Raw genomic sequence first — 12708 nt, forward strand, 5'->3', positions numbered from 1 at the left:
TGGTTTTGAAGCGGCTCATTAGAGTTATGAAAACGTTTTAATATATATTAATGCCGGTCTCTTTAATTACACAGAAACTATCGAAAGGCCTGTGATTAATGTCTCGACCAAGAGAAGTAGTTGTCCCTAGACAGGCTGTCTGCCGACCGGGTAAGAACTAAACCCCTGTTTGTTTGTATAACGTTTCTGTAAGATGTTTGAGTCCAGTTTTGTTAATTTTAAAAAAATTATCCTGTCTAACAGTATTAAGAAACGTGGTTCGAGACAACGAAAGGCCTTCTACATCGAGGGCTTGTTTCGTTTTACCTTCGAGAACCGTAACCTTTCAAGAATCTGAAAGGCCGTCAGCCCCGGTATCTGATAGCTGTGAGTATATGTCTGCAGCCTGTAAGAGGTAAAAGCTTTTTATAAAGCGGTGTGGTTAAAGGTTAAACATGTCTCTTACCTTCACAGCGGTGCAAAAAGCTAAACCAGCCGAAAAACATAAGAAACGATTATTCTGTGGAGGTAAGTAAGATCTTTCAAACTTTAATGTTTTTAAAAGGGCTTTGTTTGCCCGTTGAGGGCTAATATTTAAGCGATGGGTGACCGTTTCCTGTAGGGCGGGGGGTTCTGGGAAAGATCTTTAGAAGTCCGGACAGGTCTATGCTTGTTTCTGGGGAACGTGTTTAGAAATGACCGATTGCCGTACCGTCTGGTTAGGAAGTAAAGCCGTCCGAAAGGGTTTAGTAAGTTGTTTGGCTTATCTCCCGCTATTATACTTCTGTTTTAAAGTGGTTGTAGGAAAAGGCTTGAAGGTGTTCATTGTATTTAATATTTAAACAGATTGTGAAAACGTTTGTGAAACAGGAAGTCCCGGGATCAGGAAGCGTTTACACTTGGAAGGTTCGTTTAAAAATGAAATGTTGTTGTGTGTGTGTGTGTTTTATTAACAATATTACAGTTTTTAAAGAAACATTTAAGAAACAGTTTATTTACAGCGGCTTCTCTGTTTTACATTTATTATCAAGTCCTAATAAATATATTGTCTGTAAATAATAAGGCGTTGTAGTGAATGTCTAAGGCTATTTTCAAAGGTCTAAAAAAGCTAAAGGTTTTGAATGTCCTGGACATGTTGTTTTAAGTTTGATTTCTGTCGCCGTTTAAAGATGTAAATGTAATGTATATTTTTATTCTTCCCAAGACTCTTGGGATAGTCATTCTGTGGATGAGCTATTGAGGACAATTACCCCGTCTAAGTGGGATCAAACATCTTCCCCGGTGAGATCACCGAGAGGATCCCCCACGGTGGTCTTGGAGACCCCCCAACATCTACTCAGGCCACAGCCTTCTGGGGGTAATTCAACACCCCAGATTTAGCCCGCCGCATTGTCGGGCGGAACAAATACAGGCATCCAACAACCTCAGGGGTCGCCGTCAGTCAGGGCTGACACACCACCCAACGACGGCCTGGTTTCAACATCGTCCCCCCAGACCCGTTTCTTGGCTACAGAAACGCGGAACAGTACCCCGCGCTTGGCCAGGGTGTTACCGCAAAGGCCTTCTTGGTCTCCGTCCATGAGTATACGCTCGCTCCCTGCCTCCTTCGACCGAGATTTACCGGAGCGACCATCCTTTGAAGCTGAGCCAGGCCACCAGCCCCCGGAGCTACTTCCTGAAGGTCGGCATGAGTTGCTACATACTTTGTTACAAAATCAAAGACTTGTGTTAGTGGGGCAAAACCTGGTGATAGAGAGCCAAAACACCCTTATTAATACCCTTACTAACGAATTGTACCGTATTTAATGTTTTAATTGACACAAAACGCCTTACTATTGTGGGTTGTTGGAAAAATAAAAAATAAATTAAAAAATGTCCTGACTTGGTAAAAGAACTCACAAACTAAAGGATTATGAACAAGCTAGGGCCCCAAAAAGACCTTCCCGAGAGAACATCCCCGGCCCTGTTGTGAACTCCTCTGATGTCCCAATGAACCTGGAACTATTACAAATGATAAATGATTTAAATAACCCCCAATTACCACTGATAGAATGTGAATTAACAGACTTACCGGTGAACCCCGACCTGTTACAGATGGTCAATGATCTAAATAACCACCTCCCACCGGTAGCGCTTATAGAGGTTCACCCCCTAGTTCACCCCGATTTGTTTGAAATGGTGGAGGCTTTGGAGGAGCTACCCCGACCAAATTCTGCCCCTATTATAAATGATTTGAGACAATTAGAACACAGGATGGCGGCAGAAGCAGCCATCACTATAGAGGAGGGTCTTGACATTAACCGGTTGGATATCTTTGAAGGACTTTTACAGGCTTTAAATGAGCCTCCTCAAAAAGGGGGTTTTGTAGATGTCAGCAGTGGGGGTGTTCGGAATGTGGAGGGTTCTGAGACTGATAAGGCTGTGGAGGACATGCTCTGTGAGAATGTAGGGGGTGAAGGCTTTGTTCAAAATGATGATGTGTCCAAGAGTACCAGTGATCCCGTGATTATAGATAGACCGGCCTATAACAATTTTGAAATGATTCAGCGTTTTAATTTTGCAGAACTTTTAAATTGTGACAATTATGCAGAAATATTTGTCAACATACACGAGGCCTTGCAGAAAATGCTTGAACAGGTTGCTGAAAGGGTCAGACCTCGAGATGTTGTACAGTTAGAACTCAGAGGGGATGATTTGTTTAGCAACCTATCTGTAATGCTGAGTGGAGATAATTTAGATGTCTGGCTAAAATCGAAGCGTTATTGCAAAGTAACGCAGCCATCTTAGCTGATGAAAGTCTGTCTCTGGTAATGAATGTGGTTCGTAACCCTGAGGGTGGGGCGCTTAGAAGACTGTCGAAATGCTTGAAGAACGACATAATTAGGACCAAGCTCAGGCAATTAGTGGTGAGTTCCAGTGGGGACAATAAGCTCTGTTTTGCTTACAGTTTAATAAAACTACTCACCCCCGACATGCCTGAACCCCAAGCTCTGCAAGAGGCTTTAATGCTTCATCAGAGGGCCGGCTTAAACTCTCAACAGATGGTTGCCTTTTCAGACATCACCAAGTTTGAGGAGTTGTTGTCTTTAAAAATTGTTTTGTGGTACCGTTGTGAGGTAAAGGAAGTATTTGTGAAATTTCAGATACATCCTGAAACCCATACACAGACACTGTTTCTCTTCCTAAGTGATAGTCATTACTTTGGAATAAAGAGTTTGACGGCTTTTTTGGGTTGTTCGTATGTTTGTCATTGGTGTTATAAGGCCTTCAATGATAAGCTTAAGCACCGCTGTGACGGTTACTGTAACGTCTGTTTCAATCCGCAATGTCGTAAGGGTTTGGCCCCTACCATCCGATGTAAAGATTGCTTAAGGATTTGTCTCTCAGCGTTCTGTTTTTCCGAGCATAAGGTACAGAGGGCCGCTGCTGAGGGGGTTAAAAAACGGAGTTATTGTGATCAAACTAAATATTGCCCGCAGTGTTGCCTCCAGTACCGTTTTCATGAGGTTAAACCACACAAATGTCTGGAGCCGAGATGCAGGATCTGTAATGCTGATTTAACCCCGGGGTCCGAACACCAGTGCTTTATTCAGCCGGTTAAAAAGGAGCCGCCGCACAACCGGTATGTCTTTTTTGCTTTTGAATGCCGGCAAGAAAACGGGGTCCACGTTGCTAATTATATACACTGTATTGACATGTTGGATCGTGAGTGGTCAGCTAGCGGTGAGAGTTGTGTCAGGGATTTCTTTACGCGGTATCGCGGTCCAAAATACCTCAATTACACATTTATTGCCCACAATGCTAAGGGTTATGATTCTTACATTTTGATGAAGTATCTGGTGGAAAATGGGGTGACCCCAAAAATAATAGCTCAGGGTAGCAAGATCATGTGTTTCACCGACGAAGCTTTCAACTAACGTTACATAGACTCGTTAAATTTCCTCCCCATGAAATTGAGCGCTTTGCCTAAGGCTCTGGGTTTTGAGGCTCAGAAGAAAGGTTGGTTCTGCCATTTTTTTAATACTAAGGACACTCAAAATTATCGAGGGTCCTACCCGCCCGCCTCTTATTATGGGGTTGATACTATGATGTCTCATGAGAGGGAGGAATTCTTTAAATGGTACAATACGGTTAAGGGAGGTGTTTTTGATTTCCGAGAAGAGATGGCCGCTTATTGTAAAAATGATGTGGTGATCCTTAAAGAATCCTGTGTGCGTTTCCGCGCCGAGGTTATCAACACATCGGGTCTCGACCCTTTGCAAAGTGTGACCATAGCGTCTCTCTGCATGAAAATGTATCGGTCCAATTTCTTGCAGAAAAACACTATAGCGGTCACCACTTCTGACAACTATCGTGCTAGACAAAAGAACTTTTCGACTGTCTCCATACAGTGGCTGGAATACCTGAGTGCCCGGGATAACATCTTCATCAGACATGCTTTAAATCAAGGGGAAGTCAAAATGGGGCCTTATGACTTAGACGGTTTTAGCGACGTGTCCGGGCGGCGTACCGCTTATGAGTTTGCAGGTTGTATTTACCATGGCTGTCCTCAGTGCTTCGACCCAAACACCTTTAACCCCGTAACACAAAAACTCTGCGGTGATATGTACTATGATTTCCAGGAACGAATTGAAACTTTAAAAAACACCTATGGTTTGAACGTGCTGGTGATTTGGAAACACGAGTGGACGACCCTGAAGCAACAGGAAGCGGGGGTACAACGGTTTATGGAAACCTTGGACTTTCCTGAACGTCTAGAGCCCCGGGATGCGTTATTTGGGGGTCGTACCAACGCCCTCTGTTTACATTATGAGGTAAAGGAGGGTGAGAGAGTAGATTACTATGATTTCACCAGTCTGTACCCTTATGTCAACAAGACCAAAATGTACCCGGTGGGGTGTCCAACCATTGTTTATCGTGACTTTCTCGAAATCGGACATTACTTTGGTTTGATCAAAGTCACCATGTACCCTCCTCGCGAGCTGTTCTTACCCGTGTTGCCTTACAGGTGTTCGGGAAAATTGATGTTCCCTCTGTGTAGAACGTGTGTGGAAACTGAAAATCAAACTACCTCTTGTCTGCACAGTGATGAAGAGAGAGCGCTGACGGGTGTCTGGTGTAGCATTGAGCTTGACAAGGCGGTGGAGAAAGGTTACAGTTGGTAAGGTGAATGAGGTTTGGCATTTTTCTGAAAAATCTGATACTCTTTTTGCTGATTACATTATGACCCATCTGAAAGGGAAACAGGAGGCATCGGGCTATCCCTCATGGTGTGTTGACTCCGCGGCCAAAGAGCGATACGTTCAGCAATATTTTGAAAAGGAAGGGATCCGTCTAGAGCCGGGGAACATAACTGTAAACCCCGCCAAGAGACAAATGTCCAAACTGATTTTAAACAGTCTGTGGGGTAAGTTTGTGGAAAGAAATTACCGTCTAAACACAACCTTGATTAAAACCCCTGAACTGTTCATAGAATTTATGTTTTCCAAACAACATGCAGTATCACACTTTCAATTCTTAAATGACCACGTGGCACAGGTCCAGTGGAGGGCCCCTAAAGATTTCCCCACCAAACAGGGGAACGTTAATGTTTTCATAGCGGTTTTTACCACGGCTTACGCCCGGCTTGAACTGAACAACTTAATGGATCAGTTGCAGGAACGCACGCTCTATCATGATACTGACTCTGTAATCTTTGTCACCAGGCCAGGGGATTGGGTCCCTCCCCTCGGGGACTACCTTGGGGAGTTAACGAGCGAACTAGATCCTCAGGACCACATAGTGGAGTTTGTTTCAGGGGGTCCTAAGACTTACGCATACAGAACGGCTGCGGGTAAGACCTGTATGAAAGTTAAGGGTTTCACTCTGAACCATTGTAACAACAAGCTCATTAACATCAAGTCTCTGACGACCCTGGTAGAAAGTTATGTAACGAGAAAGACGCGCCTCCTCGTGAGATTATTACAGCCGGAAATCAGATCTATCGCAATAAAAAGGGGTACACGTTGGAAAATAGATCACTAAACAAACGGTTCAGAGTGGTGTACAATAAAAGAGTGTTGAAGACTGATTATACCACTCTGCCTTATGGATATTAGCGGTGGTTTTGATAACAGACTTCAACACCCTTTCTCCTGTATTATAGCCGGTCCCTCCAATTCGGGGCAGAGCTATCTTATAAAGAACATCATAGAAGATGTGGACGCAACCGTGTCCCAAGCTCTTGACAACATAGTGTGGTGTTACTCTTGCTGGCAACCTCTCTACGATGATTTGGCTTCGAAAAAAAATAATCTGAAATTTGTGCAAGGTCTCCCCGCCTCGTTGTGTGGTGATGACTTGTTCCCGCCCGGTCAAACTAACCTAGTGATCCTTGATGACCTGATGGAGCAGGCCGGTGACAACAGTGAAGTGGAAAAAGCTTTCACAAAGTACACTCATCATAGGAATTAAAGTATTATTTATTTAGTTCAAAATCTATTTTTTCAAGGTAAAAAAAGCCGCACTATTAATTTATATGCCAATTATATAATTCTTTTTAAAAACCCCAGAGATAAACTACAGGTCACCGTCTTGGCTCGTCTAATGTACCCTAACCAGACCAAGTTCTCTTTGGAGGCATTTGAGGATGCCACCAAAAAACCCTACGGGTACTTGATTGCGGACTTAAAAGCACAAACCCCAGAAGACTTTCGCCTCAGAACAGGTTTGTGCCCGCCCGATTGGCCGGCAGTGTATGTGCTAAAGAAAAGGAAATAAATAAGAATGTCTGTTCGGATTGAAAGAAATCTGCCGCTTTTGCAAATGTTATTTGAGAGGAGCCCGCGCCATAGGAAAGCTGTGCTGGCAGGGGCCCCCTCGGATTTGATCGAGACCCTGTGTGAAATAGCTTTTAACATCTTACGCGGTAATATACCCCTAACCCCTTCTCAACATTCTAAACTCAAAAAACAAAAAGCGGTTATCAAGATCATCGCTAATAAGAAGTATTCTATTAAAAGAAAAAGAAAGAAGATTAATCAAACCGGGGGTTTTATAGGACCGCTGTTGAGCATAGCCGTGCCTTTCCTAACCAGTCTTCTAGCTTCCAGAGTGGGTTAATAATGGAATATGCTCAGAAAATGTTTTTGATCCCTCAGGAGCAGCTTGAGAAACTGAGAAAAAATGTTGTCGGGCCAGAGCCCATTAGACAAACGGCCGAAAACAACCTGGACTCTGAAATGAAAGCTATACAGGCCAGGGCCGATTTAAATCAGTATTCCAAAGCCCAGTTGTATACCAACACGTTACAGCGCTACCTCCGTCTGGTTAGACAGGGTGAAAAAGATCAAAACATTTTAACTTTAACCATGGCCTCTCAAGAAAATGGTTCTGGGGCTGATGCGGGGGGTACGGTTGATAAAGATGTTGCGGTGACCGAACCTGTTGAGAGTTCAGAGGGAGATGTTGTAACGGATGTTTTGAGAAACATGCCGGCCAGAAGCAAAAGACATGCAGAATATATCCTGCACAAAATGGTTCAGAAACCGCGGGTAACGGCTTGGAATGAACAGGGTGAATTTGTTTTTAAAGGACAACTGATCAAAGGTTCACACATGTTTGATTTGTTGAAGAGTGTCACTAGCACTAATAAGGTACCCGATAGTCGCCGACCTGTAGGCTGGAATGCTTTCCTACAGGCGATGGCCTGTCTGAACATGCCCCAATCAACAGTTCCTAACCAGGAAACGCTACAAAAAATCCGTCTGTGTAAAGAGGTGGAGCCTGATCTGACTCCGATATCTCATTACTCTGACCGTGCTGAGCGACCATCCTCAGGATCTATCCATCGTTGGGAAGCTTATTAATCTCATGTTTTTATTTGTCTCCCCTGTAAATAATGACCCGACAAACATTTTTTTATTTTTATTTTTTATTTTTCAAATGTTGTACATTTATTTATACCATAACCCCTGCTTTGTATAAGAATTGTGTTGAATAAAAACAAAACTAATGATTCAAAGGCTGTTTTCATTATTTTTTCACCTTAACACGCATGACATCTTTTAAAATCCTCACAAGAACACCCCATCTGTATACACGGCTGGCTAGGGTCGTAAGTCATTGTGTTATAAGGGGGGATCCACAGTGTCCTGACAAACTCTGCCACTTTTTTATCATTTTGGCCTAAATCCTCACTGTACAAGGCCATAATATCGGGGTATGACCTTCCTTTAGATCTATGATATAAGAAAAACACACAGTGTTGACCACAAGTGAAGGTCTGAAGACTTTGTACTTGACGACCGCTGTAAATGGTTTCTTGACAGTTGTTGAGCAGAAAGTTATTGATCTTCCGAGGGAAAGGTCTGAAATCCGGGGGGTTTGCATAGGAATCAAAAAATTCACCACGGTGGTCCTCCCTTAGATAAATAGCCAGCCAATGTTCTCCGGGCATATTTTTAGGGTGTGTGTTGATTATGTACATTGCAGGTAAATTCTTGACCTTAAATTTAGTCAGCTGATCGCAGGCGTAGACTCCTTGAAACAGTTTCCGTGAGCTGGCCAGGGCATTCATGATGTGGTTGAGCTCTCTGGTGTTCATTTTAATAATAATCATACATAACGTTTCTCCTCTGATTCACCTCAATAATGTTGTCAAACACTGCATACACGACCATATTAACAGTGCGTGGTAGAGGCTGCTTGAAACGCATCTCCAAACGCATATTGCCCGTCTTCATCAGTGAAAAATGTTGCCCACACTCTTCGTCAGGGGTCAGGTTGAAACCGTACAGGGTGTAACCGCTGCAGTATTCCCGGCGATCGATCAGCAGAGTTTGATCCTTGAGATGGCGACCCGTAGCCAGTACTAGACTGTCATATTCACGAACCGCATTGCCGATTTCAAAGTCAGGTTGAAAAGGTCTGGATGGAACCTGCACACCATCGACGTACAACACTATAAATTCCGCGTTATAATGTTTAAAGTTAAAGGGGTTCTTGTTGTAAACCCCGGTAAATGCATCATTATCCTCGAGACCTATAATAACCTGTTTTGGGAGCTGTCCAAGAAACAGATTTTCCTGGTTCATCACCCGTGTCCCTGCGGGGATACTGTGGACTTTCATATAGACTCTTTCGATCGGGTACTCGGCGTTTTCCGTCATTAACGCCTGCGCGTGTCCTAGTTTAACCGCCGGGAAGACGGACACTTTTTTCACAAACAGCGAGGCCGATAATATGGTCAGTTTATATTTTTCCGTATCAGGGGTCATCAGACAAAAAGCACTTTTACTACGGATCATTTTAATTTTAATGTCTACCCCGTTGAGCATGAGTTTTTCTTGGAAAAATATGTCTGCATGGATATGCCCCATTAGCTCAAAGGTCCTCCCTTCTGTTGAAGAGGCCGTTCTTTTTTGCAAACCCTTATTGAGTCCCTCTGGATCCTTATCGTCCATAGCTACCGGGATGTCTTTGAAGAAAAGGCCGGGGCTGAACTGTTTGCTTAGGGTCTCCTCACTATAATTAAGGATACACTCCATCATGGCTCTATAGGGGTAAGTATTGCTGCTTTGACTAATGAGCCGATCTCCAAGGGTCACATCCACCTGTGAAAACATGGTGGCCACCGGGTAATTGATGACCCCAGCGTTGGCCGTCTTCTCGATTGCATCGCCATCCTCATCAGTCACTTTACAGTTCATTAAAATAAATGTGTTATTCAAATCAATATAATCCTCGCCATTGCCAGCTATAAAAAACTCCAGAGGGGCCGTGTCTGAAATTGCAGAAAGAGGGGGAATCTCTACATATATGATCTTATCTATACTCGTTTGAGTGTATGGAACTGTAAACAGATCCAGTTCTGATTTGACGCATTCTTCCGATAGACTGTGGACAAAAGACATGTTTAAAAGATGTATCCTGAGGCTCTATTTTTCTTTCTTTGAGACTTTCTTTTTGCAGGTTTTTTCTTGTGCTGCTTCCTTCTCCGAGTGTATCCACGATATGTTGGAGAATGAGAGATTCTTCGTTTTTTGTTAGCCACGAATCTTCGTCGCCCTGGTGGACACATGCTGTTTCTTCTTTTACCCCCCCTCCTCGCCATTACCATGAGACCCGAACCCTCCTGATGCTCATGGCTAGCTGCCCGGTTCATAACATTGGTGAACACGTCACTAACAATATTTTTAGCCGCTGATTTCAAGTGGGGTCTGGCTATAGCAAAGCCTCTCTTAAGCAGGGGTACGGCCATTCTAAAGAGACCACGAAAGAGTCCCCCTAGACCGGCGCCATACATTGTGGGGGCTCCTACAAAACCGGGCAAGCCGTTCCCGGCTTGCATCTTGTAATAATCCACATAGGCGCTAGGATCTACATAACCCCTCGAGGTAGCCATTTTAATAATGTACACACTGTTTCAGGGGTCGAAAATGTAGTTTGACATTAACTTTACCGAAGCGGAAGGGTACGTTGATATTCTGATCCGATTTTACTTCGATCGTGATGTTGTCAAAGTGGGTCTTTGAGACTGGTACGTAGTGTGGTTTGTCATAAGTAATTGTGACCATGTCATTGCTTTTACCTTTAATAAGTACATTTCTCAAAAGGGGGACATAACTATCCCCGACCCTCTGGTGGGTTATGATATCCGTATACACATAAAGAGTATAAAAGCCGCCCCACCACTTCTGAGAACCTGCTCTCTGTGTCAGAATAGAACCCTAATATACGCCCCAGTTGGCCGCTGGTTTGAATGCTAATACCTGGTTTTGACACCTTGTACACTCTGTTTTTAATAGGGTTGTAATATAGCTTGATGTTGGGGGTGCCTTCTGAGAACTGTTTATGCATCTCATCTAATATTTTATCCACATTGTCATAATAACCTCCTTGTATCGTGAATGTCCATTGACTCTTTTTAACATCATCAAAAATGGCGAAGGTGGCATCCTTATCTTGTAAAACAGCCCAAGTGTAAGGATACTGTATTTCCGCCAACCCCACTTCCCACGACACCCTTAGATCTATAGATTTTCCAAATTGTACCGTGTAACTGGATATTTCATTTTTAGGGTATATATCGAGAGAGGCGTTACTGGGTAGAGTCACGTAGAAGCCTCCTGATTCCATCTTGAGAATCGAAAGTAATGCCCCCAACACACCCGCGGGCATGTTGTTATAAGGATTGAATATCGCAAACCTGTTGTTCCGGGACCCAACTATTGAACTTTTCAGGCCATCCAAGCCATTTCATCAACACATATTTTTTCCGGTTCTGGGTTTTTTCATCTAATATCTTTTCAACTCTGTATACACTGTCTTTACCCACAATAATTTTTTGTAACTTGGCTTCGTAAAACGTTCCTTCTATATCCTCCCCGTCATAGTCTTTTAACCGGTACACGGGGGGGTCTCTAGCCAACTGTTCGGTAACTGTAAAATATTCGTCAGAAAATGTTTGTTCATAACCTTTGGCAAAAGTACTCCTTAGCTTTGAAACGCGAACCACATCACCGATGTTGAACTTATAAGTAGTTTTTCCCTTCTTAATAAATGGTCCGTATAATTTTTTATAGACCTTAAAAGAATTACTTTGATCAACATCTATAGGCTTCATTTTAATACTGGTGTGATACCCTTGGTTGTAAGCATTGATAAAATCTTGAACTTTATCAAAATACTTGAACGTGTTGACCGCTGTAAAATATCTCCACATTTTGGTCTTCATGGTGCGGTTAAACATCTCCACTACCGATGCCTTAAGCTCATTACCGGTGGTGAAATGATGTATTTTGTGTCTCTTCAGTAGATTCTGAAATTCTCTGGTGAGAAACTCTTTTCCTTTATCAGTCTGCAGTTTTTTAGGACATCGACCCTGGGACAATATATCCTCAAAGGCCCTTGTCACCGCCCGACCTGTTTTATTATGTAGAATGCGAGCCCAGGCATATTTTGATAACACATCGATACACATCAACATCAATTTGTGACCATTGTTATGTTTTGATAAATTTGACATATCGACTAGATCCATTTGCCATTGTGAGTCTATGTCAGTTGCATATACGCAGTTTCTTTTAAAGTTAATCCTGAGAGGTTTATGTAAGGTATAGGCGTCTTGTTCCCGTAACCATTCTGAAACAACCACATCATTAACCTTCACTCCGGCCTCAGCGAGTCCTCTTTGAAAACCCTTCTTACCCGCCAAACCCCCAATCTTGGCTGGGTTGTAGTATAGTTCCTGCATTTGGGGAGCTTGCCGAGTCATTCTGTCAAATAACCACACAGACCCACACTATGCGCAAAGTTTTTATACAAGGTTTTTTATTCAACTTCAGGAGAGCAGATACCCCTTTTTAGACATTTGAGAAAAGTATAACATACACAACAATTTTTTCTACGGTCCAGACAAAAAGAAATCAGATGATTGGTTACTTGATCTATATCAACAAATATACCTGTTTCTTTATCTTGTAGGCACACACCTCAGTTACATATGTAAATAAAACAACAATATGACCTATTTTAAAAGTAAACAGAGGTGTATTAAACATGCTCAGTAAAAGGTCATACAGATGTTGATGAAATGGCCTAATATCATTCTTGGCCCCCTTGAGCGCTTCATCCCAGTGTTCGTACCCCCCGGTCTTTGTTACAGCAGCCATTAACTTTTCCAGGTTTGAAAGTTGATCCTCATCGATGGTTAAATCTGTAGAGAAAAGGCTCGCGTTGGCTACTTTT

Source organism: Amia ocellicauda (genome assembly GCF_036373705.1).
Source record: "Amia ocellicauda isolate fAmiCal2 chromosome 11 unlocalized genomic scaffold, fAmiCal2.hap1 SUPER_11_unloc_5, whole genome shotgun sequence".
In the NCBI taxonomy this organism is placed as follows: domain Eukaryota; kingdom Metazoa; phylum Chordata; class Actinopteri; order Amiiformes; family Amiidae; genus Amia; species Amia ocellicauda.